The sequence below is a fragment of the Pelophylax lessonae genome, assembly GCF_965119305.1.
Source record: "Pelophylax lessonae genome assembly, chromosome: 1".
In the NCBI taxonomy this organism is placed as follows: domain Eukaryota; kingdom Metazoa; phylum Chordata; class Amphibia; order Anura; family Ranidae; genus Pelophylax; species Pelophylax lessonae.
The window spans coordinates 563,952,053-563,965,382 of record NC_138768.1 but is presented as its reverse complement, the minus strand read 5'-3'; the positions used below and the strand labels follow the sequence as shown (position 1 = coordinate 563,965,382).

Sequence of the window (13,330 nt, the reverse complement as noted above, 5' to 3'; positions counted from 1 at the left end):
GGAAGTGCTGAAAGTACTTCAGTGGTGGAGGTAATAAGCCCAGCTAAAGTAAGTTGGCTCTTTAGGGCCTCCACAAAAACTCCCAGCATGCTTAGAGAGTTGCTCCATCCTGGAACCAGTTTTGTGGCTGTGTAGACTAGCAAGTGTGATACTTCCCTGTGCAGTAGGGTGGCTACCTCATCCCTTTAAACCAGGACACATATTAACTAAACAGGTTCTGTGGCTGATTAAAGTGGTAATCACGTTCATTAAGTGCCTTATGTGCATTATATTAGCCTCAGAACCTGTGTAATTAATATGTCTCCTGATTTAAAGGGATGAGGTGGCAACCCTACTGTGTGGGGAGACAAAGCCTGTGTGGAAAATCCTCTTGAACAGGGAGATAGGTTCTGGGGGCAGTAAAAACCTGCACCTAGTTGATAGCCAGGGAACCTGTGTGTGTTGTAAGTTGCCAGGTTGGCAAGGGTTTATTTTCATGTTTCTCTTTGTTTTGTTGCCATTTTTACCATATAATTAAATGTATATAATGCCAAAATTGAAAAAAAAAAAACAGCGTGGGGTCCCCCAAAATCCATACCAGACCCTTACCTGAGCAAGCAGCCTGGCTGGACAGGATGGGGGGGGTGAGCGAGCCCCCCCCCCCTCCTGAACCATACCAGGTGCCCCCAAAACACCTTGTCCCCATGTTGATGGAGACAAGGGCCTCTTCTGGACAACCCTGGGCTGTGGTTTTCGGGGTCTGAGGGTGGGGGGGGGGGCTGGCTTTTGTGTTTATTTTTTGTACACTTTTTTTTTTGAATGCGTAGGGGTACAATGTACCCGATATCCATTCACATAAGGGGGTCCGGGGGCACCCTTGTTAAAGCGGGCTTCCAGATTCTGATAAGCCCCCCAACCGCAGACCCCACCCTAAAGGGCACCCCAAAGCACCCTCCCCGTGTTGAGGGCAAGCAGGCTGGTATGGTCCAGGAGGGGGGGCGCTCGCTTCCCCCCATTCTGGCCAGCCAGGCTGCTTGCTCAGATAAGGGTCTGGTATGGATTTTGCGGGGGCCACACTTTTTTTTTTTTTACATTCTGTCATAGGGTTCCCCTTAACCACTTAAATACAGGGCACTTTCACCCCCTTCCTGCCTAGACCAATTTTCAGTTTTCAGTGCTCATCGGCATCTATGGGAAATCTCGGTTAGCTTGACATGGCACTGCTCCCTGTCTTTAACATTGGCGTCCATGGCAAATTTTGGTCAGCTTGGCATGGCACTGCTCATAAACTATAAGTGACAGGGACACAAAACTTGGAGAGCACTAAGAGGGGACCCAGGACTACAACATATCTATACATTATAAAAGTGGGGTATGCTTGTTCACTACACTGACTGCACTAAACTAACTCAACACACTATCCACTAACCACCTGCCTAACCTCTATTATCATACACTATACAGGGATGCCGTGTAAGCAGCAGCTTTATATAGTGTAGGGCGTGGACTTGGCCCCTGAGCCATGATTGGCTAAAGGCAGCCTTCCTTTGGCCAACCATGGCTCTGAAAGGACTCTGTGCTGTGATTGTCCAAAGCATACAGGTGATGTGCATGCTTTGGCCAATCATCAGTAATTTATTCTCTGCACCAGCGCAGTGCATTATGGGGCTCTTATTGCCGAGTGCCCCATTTGTTCGTGCGTTCAGCAAACACACGAACAGCTGATGTTCGAGTTGAACTCGTCACAATGAGGATTAGCTTGAGGGTTAAAGTTGAAGTTCACCCTAATACTAAAATATCAAAATCTACTGGCATCCACAATCTAAGACTAACCTATTTAGCCATGTAAAGAAGAAATTGCTATACATACTTTTTCTAAAGCCACTCTGGTCTGGTCCCTCGCTGAGCTGACGGCTGCGGCTTCTCTGTGGAGGTGGGTACAGAGGAGGCAGCTGACAACGGAAGCCCAATAGTCACTCTATGAGTGACGTCACTTCCTAGGCATTTCTCAGCCGTTGTCGGCTCTCTCTTCTACAGAGCTTCAGCCATTGGAGGCCAGATCGGATCAGCTTCAGAAAAAGCATGTATAGCAATTTCTTCTTTACAAGGCTGGATAGGTTAGTCTTAGATTGTTAATGCCATTAGATTTTGAGATTTTAGTATTATCGTGAACTTCCACTTTAACCCTCAAGCTAATCCTCATTGTGACACTATCCTTCATATTTACCATCCCTGTGAGCCGTTTTTACAATAATAACCCTAACTGCACTCCTAACCTCCACACTCACCCTCCCAGTAGTGCTAGCCTCAAATGTTACTCTCACTATAAACCTGACCTCAGCATTAATCCTTCCTGTAACCCTAACCTCAACACGTTCTCTATGTAATACTAACTTCCACACTGACCCTCCATGTAACCCTAACTTTCACACTAATTTTATCAGTAGCCCTGAATTTTAAACCAACTCTGTCTGTAACCCTAACTTTTAAACAAATCCTCCATGTAACCTTGATCTTTGTGTTAACCCTTATTGTGACCCTATCCTTCACACTTACCACCCCTGTATCCAAACTTTAATCCCATAACCCTTAATTTCACACTAAACCTTTCTGACCTATTCACTAGCCCACTCTGTAATCCCTATTCTTCATGCTAACCCTCCTTATAATTATGGAGAAAAAATAATAATTTCACCCAAATGTTTAAATGAACCCTCCCTGTAGCCCTGTACTTTACACTAATCCTCCCTGTAACCCCATTATTCACCATATTCCTTCTGTAACCCTCCTTGTGTGCCTTGTACCTTGTAACTTTCTAAATTAAAAGGTAGAAAGCTTTGGGGATGTGACATTGTTTCACACTATTGGGACATTAACACATTAATAAAATGTACTAACTAAAGAATGTAACCCCACTGTAGTGGCCAGAGGCTGGTGTGCAGTAGTGATCACATTATTTAACGTAGTACATCTCTGCAAAACATGCACATTTCTTTGAGTTTTATTCCTTTAAAGATACTTAATGTGTCTGTGCCTCCTTGTAGCAACCCACTGCATTGACAGTTTGGCATTTCTACATGAAGATGATTTGACAAAGAACAGGAGAGATTCATTTTTCTACTGAAGGCAAATAGCCCAGCACAAAAACTACTGAATTAAAATTCGGCATACTTCTGAGAATTTGCTTCTTTCCATCACATATTTTGTATCCTGGAGCTAAAATCGCACACATAAAGAAAACAAATTGATCTTTTCTAGAAAGGCTATGTTTCAAATTAATATGTAACAAATTTGATAGAGCTTTTGGGTCTTTCTCATGGTCACAGATTAGAGTTTTCTCCCCAAGAGATAACAGTGCCCCAAATTGAGGAATTTTCTATTACTGCTAAATTAATGTGCTTTATATTTTAACTTTTGATAATTTATCCAAAAATGGAAGAGAGTTAAAAATGCTGTCAAAGGCAAATAATTAAAAATGCTAACTTTTTTTTGACAGTAAACTTTGCTAGATGTTTAGGGTTTTAATAGATTAATTACTAAAAAACAACCCCACACCAGAATTCCCCCATCCACAAACGATTTTGACCAGTGCACAAAGCAAGGTCCATAAAGACATGGATGAATGAGTTTGGGGTGGAGGAACTTGACCTCAACCCGATAGAACACCTTTGGGATGAATTTGTGCGGAGACTGCGAGCCAGGTCTTCTAGTCCAACATCAGTGCCTGACCTTAAAAAATGCACTTCTGGAAGAATGGTCAAACATTCCCATAGACACCCTCCTAAACCTTGTGGACAGCCTTCCCGGAAGAGTTGAAGCTGTTATAGCTGCATAGGGTGGGCCAACTCAATATTGGACCCTACAGACTAAGACTGGGATGCCAATAAAGTTTATGTATGTGTAAAGACAGGTGTCCCAATACTTTTGATAACATAGTGTATATATATATATTATGCATTCACCTCAGTCCCAGGCCTCAAGTAGCTTACCATCTAAGGTCCCTAACTCACATTCAAACATACATATACTAGTTACATAGTTACATAGTTAGTGAGGTTGAAAAAAGACACCAGTCCATCCAGTTAAACCTATGATGTGTGTGTGTGTTTGCTGCTAACCGTACATTGTATACCCCTGTATGTTGTGGTAATTAACCTACCAGCATGTCTTTGGAGTGTGGGAGAAAACCAAAGTATTACCTTGCATTTCACTTTAAGTCCTATGAAAATGTATTACCCTGTTTCTTTCTTACTCTCACTCACTGGAATTCTAGTAGTAGCAGCATTAGGCCTTATTCATATGGGCACTGTTGCCCATACATTGTGAATGAGCACCTTGTTTATGTGGCTGGAGCCATCTGAAGCTGCATGCAAAAAGCCTATGTTTCTCTAGGTGGATACAGCTGCTGTACAGGAACAGCCAAGAATTTATAGTTGTTGAAGAAAAAAGGCATGGATAGGCAAAATATAAACTCTTGCCTGATAATGGAGGTAAACAGAACAAACGTAAACAGACAGCATACATTTACAACAGTTTATGTCTGAAAAAATGGAAAAGGACACAAACCAAGTCCAATTACATCCACTTGCCCACAGACCTACATTGTAGTTCAGTCTTGATACATCTGAAAAACTGACAGAAGGATCCAGATTGAACATGGTGGTAGATACAAACATAAAAGAAAGAAGACACAGGGTATGTGATTTCTGACCTATTTCCAAAAATGTCTGTTTAAATGTAAACTATAATCAACTTTAACCCAGAGATGAGCCGACCCAGAATTCCCCGTCAATCACTGACATCTTCAAGCGACCGGGTTCCGGTCTCGGTCAACAGCCACTGTCATTTGCCAGGTCAAGATGATGTCACTCTCCTAAATGTGCGGCAGATCCGCCAGATTCAGCATTGCCAAATTTATGAGTCACCAAGCCAAAAAAAGTATGCACATATTGGAAGCCAGTGTAAAGGCAAAAGTCCTTCCCTGCTTACTTCTTCTAAGTTGATGACTCAGATTATTGAGGCAAGAAGGTCATAATGACAGTCAGGCAACTAGCATTTGCAAAATATCTACTTAGAAATGGCAGCCTTCATGTTTCTCTTCATAAAGCACCCTTCAGGTATGTTGAATATAGACCTGAATGGAAGTTCTGGTAATCACTTTAAATAAGCTTTTGGAAGGCTTTAGCAAGCTTAGTTAAGCCTGCTGACGTCTTCCAAAAAATTTAAGATTTGCATTCCTCAGACCTGGGATAGAGTTGAAGGATGTTTAAAACTGTTTTAAACAATCTGCTTGAAGTCTGTCAAATGCTGTATAAATGTTTTGCTGAATCTGATGCTTCTTAGACTGGCATCCACAAAGACCTAACATACTGTAGACTGTGTATTTTAGGACAAAAAAAGCCATTTAGTTGTGCGCTAATGCCAGGTCACGGCTTCCTACCCCCAATCTGTTTATTAACATCAGGATATTGCAGGGTGCATTAATAAAAGTCCTATGGTAGAACTGAAGTTGGCTGCTGTGACTGGGCTGTATCTGATAGTTGCCCTCTCAGATACAGTAATCAGCTTGTTTAAAATGACCCTGTCTTTAACATAAAAAAAAAGAAAAACAACAGTAGCCTACCAAATGGGATGTTTAATACTTAGTTTCTGGCAGGTGGTGTGTAAAATCTTTGATCTCTTAAAGCCGAACTCCGGGCTTATTTTCACTTTACATGGTTCATTTGAGGCAAGTTGTCCCAAACAAACTATTTACTTTGATGCAGCCACTGCCAGAGTTGTATGAACTGTATGTAGCTTTAGCAGTTTAACCTTAAAAAGACCCTATCAAAATAAAAAAAAATACCAGCGTACCCCAAAATTAAACAAAAATCACCCACCAACTTTTTTTTAGGGAAAGCCTTGTACCAAAAAAATGTTTGCTGTTGAAGGGACAGCAGCTAAAAGTGACTACTGCCCTCAAATCAACAAAATAAAATTAAAAATAAAAAACCCCAATAGTAAATGTAAGAAGAAAATGGCTTAATTGCCCAATGAGCTAGCATTTAGGAGCACAGTTTTTTAATTGACCTTAATTTCTTCCTATGTAGTTTGTCATCATTCCCCATTCTTTCCCTACAGCAGCTTCCAATATACTGACACTGTGACCGTCCTGTGCTTCTTTTACTTTGTGAAGGTGGTGGCCTATCCAAAATCCCCTATTGACCTTTCTAAGGCTACTCAAATATTGCTGTGACCGCGAACCTTGAATCCATGGTAGTGGCAACCCTGGACCTCATAGTTGTTGTTCCCTGCATGTATTCTATGGTTGTATACAGTTTTGGTTCCTTACTTTGAAAAAGGGGTCCCTATGCAACCATGAAACTTTATAAAAATGCTATTCAAGAAAAACCAAGGTTGTTGATAGCCAGCTTTATTTATGCTTGGAATTGAGGTGCCTCTACTTTGGCCCTGGATTTAGTGGTGTATGGACCTAATTTGTTGATTGGACTCATTAGACTCAGACACGTTAATGGCAACATTTTCAATCATGTAATGGATTCTGCAACATGCTGCAAACTGTTTGTAGTTGGGAGCCCTAAAGAGCAAGGATTCTAAACTGTGGTTCAAGTTTGCTTGTAAAACTGGAGACGTCAGTTGGTGTTAGAACTGACAAATAAAACCATACTGCAGTTCAAGTTAGGAAATCTACTGTTCCTTTTGAAATTATAGAATGCATTCTCTGAAATGTCCTCCAATCACAGAAAACCGTTTAAAGGGGAATTGAACCATTTGATTTAACGCTTTGAAAAAATATTTATGTAACAGTCACATATGCTTGTGCTCTCAACCAAATTGTCAAACTATCAAATGGCTGGTGTCATTACTGATCACATGTGCAGCACCATGCCAGTTGTAGATCAAACAGAGGCTAAGATGGCAGCTACCTTTGCTAAAAAGATTAGGAGGGTTTAGTTCTGTTTTAAGGGCATAGGCACCCTTGACCTATGCTCAAATGTTAATGGCCTTGCTTGGATAGATAAAGAGCTAAATAATGGCTAATATATTTACATTTCCTGTAGAACAGTGGTTCGCAACTCCCGTCCCCAGGACCCACTAACAGGCCAGGTTTTCAAGATAACTGAAATACATCACAGGTGATATCATTTGCTTCTCAGTGGATTGCAGTGGATTGCAGTATTCTAGTCTGCATCTCCCCATGGTAATACCTAAAATCTGGCCTGTTAGTGGGTCCTGAGGACAGGAGTTGAGAACCACTGCTGTAGAACATTCTGCTACAAGAACATATCAATGCTGGTCACCTGATCTCTGTTAAAAGACAGGACAGGAGCACAGATTTGTTGACCCTTCCATTCTGCAGAGATCATTTAACTAAATCCCCACACATTTAGTCATCTGACCAGAAATACAGGGAGCTTGGTTTAAAGCCAGTTTTTAAGCCAGAAGTTTTTTTTTATCTTAATGCATTCTATGCATTAAGATAAAAAGTCTTCTGTGTGTAGCAGCCCCCCTTAGCACCCCTAATACTTACCTGAGGTCCATCTAGATCCAGCAATGTTGCAGGAGTGTCTTGGCTGCTTGGGACTCCCCTCCTCATTGGCTGAGACAGCAGTGCAGCGTTATTGGCTCCAGCTGCTGTCAATCAAAGTCAGTCAGCCAATGAGGAGAGAAAGGGATTCTGAATGAACACCGGGAGCTGCGGCTCAGGTGCCCCCATAGCAAGCTGCGGCTCGGGTGCCCCCCATATCAAGCTGCTTGCTGTGGAGGCACTCAACAGAAGGGAGGAGCTAGGAGTACCTAGGAAGGACCCGAGAAGAGGAGGATCTGAGCTGCTTTGTGCAAAACCACTTCACAGAGCAGGTAAGTATGACATTTTTGTTATTTTAGCAAAAAATAACAAGACTTTAGTATCCCTTTAAAATAAAACTGTTGGAAAACTTTAAAGCAACTTTTTTGCAGAATACTCCAGGAGCCTGAAAACCTGGGGTGCGCTATAAAGGGAACCCGGAACCACAGCTTGCTACTACATATGAGAGCTTTCTTTCAGTGCAAGAGAATTTCTACACACACAATTTTGTGTTTCAACAAGAAAACGTAATTCTTTGTTGCACTCAGTAAGAGCTACATAGGTACATATACTTCACACTGATAAAATCAGGGATGTTGCAGCACCTAGACCAGGGGTCTTCAAATTATGGCCCTCCAGTTGTTCAGGAACTACAATTCCCATCATGCCCTAGTCATGTCTGAGTTTTACAATGGCCTCATGGGATGTGTAGTTCCGCAACAGCTGGAGGGCCGTAGTTTGAGGATCCCTGACCTAGACCATATCTACTAATTGTTTGAATGAGGCCATTTAGTACACATCCTGCTGAACTGATCGACTGCATTCTCTGAACCTGGACAAGGTCAAAAATGAATCTGTAATGTGTGAATTGTCAGCTTCAGGGGAGAAAAAAAGATATTCCTGCAATTTCTTCTTCCAAACACCTTATACTTATTGGAGTCAATCTCTCACACTGTAAAAACACAACACCGAAAACAGGTAAAAAAAACACAATAAAAGGTGTTTAAAAAATACAGGCGTTTATGTCATAGGAAAATAATAATGGGTCTGAACTCAAAATACTGAAGTCAGGCACAGTCAGTCATCTACAATGGTAGGCCCTGTTCTCCCACGATAGGCCCACTTTAAGTGCAGAAGTGTAAACAAGCCTCAAGCAAGCCCTACAAAGACAATACCATTTACGTCAAACATGGCCATCAGTGGTTCTCATAATCCGCAACATGAAATGTTAGTGTACTGTCATTGCCGCAGGACTGTGAAATAAAGAATTGTTCCTTCATTTCATAAAACCTTTTTGGGAAAGCAGTCAAATGATACATAAAGCATATTTAAACTTAAGATGTGAAAATGTAATATAGTGCAGGTTACCAGTCCTCATATGTGGGGGCTGCATTAATTTTCTTTTTACAAGCTATGAACATTTTCTGCAAGGACAGAAACATTTCGGTAGATCCTAACACAAATTCAGTATTCTTGTAACTTCTGTGCACAAAGCTAAAAACTCAAACAATATTATCAGCTTTCCTAGTTAACTACTGGGAAACTACAATAGAGTTCCCCCTATGAAATGGAGATGGCGAGAGGAAGAGAGGTTTGCAGTACAAATCAGAAGAACTGTCAAGGGGACAATGTTGCTCCTCCTTAAATACAGTACAATAGGTAAGCAATGCTACCTAGTAACTGATAGGATCACTGGGTGCTATAACACCCCCAATATTCTCCTAAGCATCTTAAATGGCAGCTGCCACTGTCCCTTGTTTTTTGAAACACTTTGTGCTACTTTACATCTCCCCTGGGTCATTATAATTGGGGGCAGACGCAGCTTTTCATTATGGGTGGTGCTTCCACCCCATATGTATTCTTTGGCAGTAACAGGCATGCAGTAAACCAGCAGTTCATCAGCCACATTGCCATCAGCCTTCCTGCTCACTCCATGCCACCTGATGCCTACGCAACCACCCCCAAATTTTTAAGTATGCTGCTGCTGATTGTGAGGAAAGAGCAGCCAGCGTGACAATCAAAGTAATGGAAAAAACTGCCCACTAATAATGGAGGACATGCTGACCCCCAATGTAAGGGGGCACACTGACAACCATTGTAAAGGGGAATACTGAGCACTGCCCACCAATATAAGAAGGCACATATTGCACTGACTGCCAATGTGAAGGTTACACTGAGCACTGACTACCATTATCAGGGGGTAAATGACTGCTAATATAAGGGGGTTGTTAGTATTGAGTTCTGACAATGGGCATCAAACACATAAACCTAAAATATCCCTAAAAATAGGCATCAAACGCATAAACATAAAAGGCATGTGCTGTCAGAATGGGCTAACACTCACCAAGAGGTTTTGACATGGCAGGCGAGCTTACACTTTAATGACCACTGGAGCGATACTAAAATCATCCAGTTATTAAAATAGGTGGAAGGATTTAGGATAGTGCACAGGTAACCTTTTCCTTTGTTTTTTATTGTATGTATCAGGGCATTTAAAAACGATTATGTTACCTTACTAAATTTGCAATAGTAAACAATTATTACAATTGGAAAAGACCAACATTAGCAGCGCTATTACAACTTTCTTGTTTAGAGAAAACTTTTGGTGGAAATTGGCAAAATAATAGTCCAATAATGTCCTTTTTTCCAGCCGGTGTATATATAACTTAAATGTTCACACCATGTATTGGGGTATTGTTGCCGCCCAAGAGTAGTGGGAGTTGGAGCACAAGGCTTAATATTGTATATTTGTATGCATTTGCTACCCATTGTCAGGATATATAAAGTGTATGCATTTATTGCTCATTGGAAAGTTATACCAAGTTAATGCAACTGCTGCTCATTGGCATGTGTATTTGTTGGTATGTGATGTGTGTGTGTGCATGTAACACACACATACACAATTTGTCCTATTATACTTACAGTATTTTACCATTGGGTTTTTTTGTTAATTATTCTTATTTATCAATGGTCGTGGACCTTGTGTGTATACAAAGATTATTTTTTATGGTGACGTTTTAATAATGCACATTTATTAAGGTGTGTGATAATGCAGTTTTTAATTCAGTTAGTTTAGTCTAGTTTAGTTTTCGAGCTAATGGCTCATTTAAGTTTGCTTCCAAACATTTCCCTAACACCTATGTTGCTTCGTACCCCACGGGAAAAGCTGGTGTTGCGATCTTGATTAAAAACACATGCCTAATACGGATCAAATCCTCTTTCCTTGATACCCAGGGTAGATTTATATTCCTGGACTGTGACTACATGACCACTCCTTTCACTTTAGTTAACATTTATGCACCCAAATCTGGACAAATTCAATTCCTTACAGAGGTTTTTGAAAAGATGCAGAACTTTGTCCAGCCTTTTATGATTATTGGTGGAGACTTTACCCTATTGTATGTCTTCCACTAAGGATAGACAGGCTTTTTTCCAATCTACCCCCTTCACCCCCTTCCCCCCCTGCCTAGGTTAATAGGTTGTCTAAGTCTTTACGAAAACTCATGAGAACCTACAATCTTGACACTTGGCGGATCAAACATCCTACCCAAAAACAATTTACATTTTATTCACCTTCGCACAAACTTTACTCCGCCTAAATTATTTTTTTATTTCAGCACCCTTACTAACACATCTAGCAGCATCTGAAATGTATTCCATTACATGGTCAGACCATGCACCCATCCTCTTAAATCTTGCTCTGTCCATTGCAACTAGTAAAACTTATCATTGGCGCCTTAATGAGACATTATTGCGTATTCCTAAAATCAAAGATCCCCTTGCAGAGTTTTTTCAAATTAATGACGGCACAGTTTACGAGGCCCCCACTTTGTGGAAAGCCCATAAGGCCTTCTTTAGGGGTGAGTGTGTCTCCGCAGTGTCTCATCTGATAAGTGAGAGACACCTCCAAAGGTTGCTACTTGCTACACAACTCTGTATTGTGGAGGCATCCTTGCTTCTTTGCCCTATGATGGATCGCCTTCGGAAGGTTGTCTCTTTACGTAACCGCATTAAAGCTTTGGATATGAGTAGGATCTCAAAATCCATGTTATGGGTTACATAGAAATTTTACGAATATGCCAATAAACCTCATAGAATGTTAGTACACTAACTTAAACCACGTTCCTCTCTCTCCATAGCTGACTATTTACTCCAACCAGATGGTACTCCGACATACTGCCCCGTAATATGTCCAAGATATTTGGCGATTTCTACCATAAACTCTATAAAATTTTAAATTCAGACACACAATTTCGCCTAAGCAAAATTTGATGCCTTTTTTCACCTCTCTTCAACTCCCTAAAGTATCTCCAACCGACCTGTCCAAGCTAAATGTGACTATAACAGTTGAAGAAATAGAAGAGGTGGTATGTCATCTGCCTCTACATATGTCCCATGGGCCTGATGGATTAACTTATTAATATTAGAAGACTTTTTTTCCAATATTATCGCCTTATTTACTGAAATTATTTGCCTCTCTAATGAAAGGCACTGTTCCTCATCTCCAATTTTTACACGCTCACATTACAGTTATCCCAATGAAGATTTTTCACCTGATGAAGAAGTGTTTGGTAGGTATATAGTTTTGCAACTCCGTGTCCAGTTTTTCTTTGTAGAATAGATCGTGCCATTTAGTTGGGGGTAAGTCCTTGAGAGCTTGTTGGGGGGCCAGACAGAAGATGTTTATAAATGTACGAAATTGAGTACGTTTTTCTTTGGTTTAAAGTGTCTAGAAAGGAATGGGAAAATCTTTTGAGTTTTTTTTCAGGCATAGTGATTGTGCATATGCGACCGCTTGGTTGTAGTAGAAGACATGGGTACTGGGTAAGTCAAGGTAGTTGCAAGTTCCAAAAATTATCAGGGAGACCCTGTTTCGATGTTGAAAATCTGGGTAATATAATCAAGTTTAAATGCTCCATGGACCAAGCTTTGGGGGAACATGGGGTTTCCGTGCAGAGGAAGATATTTTGATATTACTGGTGAGAGCTTAAGCTTTTTGCGAACCTCTCTCCAGGTAATGATGGAGTCTCTGAATAGAGCGTGTTATCGTAATGAGTGTGGTAGGGAGGTGCATTTGCAGTGGAGGATTCCTGATATATGGTATGATATATGGTATATGGAGAAACAAATTCTGCCTCTAGCGTAGAGTTGGTGTACTTTGAGGAGGATGAGAGCCAATCTAGACAATACCTTGTAATACATGCCAAATTATACAACCTGATATCTGGCAGACCAGCTCCCCCCTCACTCCTGGAAAGATGCAATTTTTTCAAGGAGATGCAAGGCCTCCCTTTATTCCATAGGAATGCGTTGAATGCTTTGTTCAGGATTTGGATATCTTTAGTTTTAGTAAAAGAGGTAAGGTTCGTAGCGGATATAGAAGGCAAGGGAAGCTCACCATCTTTATTAGGTGGCATCTCCCAAGGAGCGAGAGGGGTAAAGAATTCCAGGCCTCTATTTGTTTTATGATTTTATTACATAAAGTCGGGTAGCTTTGTTGATAGAGAGAGGATGGGTCTTTCCCTATTTTGATACCTAAGTAGGTTATGTGGTGGCATGCAAGGGAAAATGAGGTAAATTTAACAAAGTCCACTGAGGAGGTCTGGGTAAGGGGTAGGATCTCACTTTTATCATAGTTGATTCGCAAACCTGAACACAGTCTGAAAATTTCAAGGTCTGCTTTCAATGTGACAATGTCAGCTTCTCCCCAATAAACATCATAGACAACTTCTTAGTGACTTAAAGTGGATGTAAACCCTCACAGACTGTATACCCAGTGAAGTG

At 41.0% G+C, this 13,330-nt stretch overlaps 1 protein-coding gene across 8 annotated transcripts in view; it reads right to left on the bottom strand.

Moving 5' to 3' along the window:
* MAPK10 (mitogen-activated protein kinase 10) overlaps nucleotides 1–13,330 on the bottom strand; it is a 328,578-nt gene that overhangs the window by 139,373 nt on the left and 175,875 nt on the right. The window lies entirely within an intron of this gene.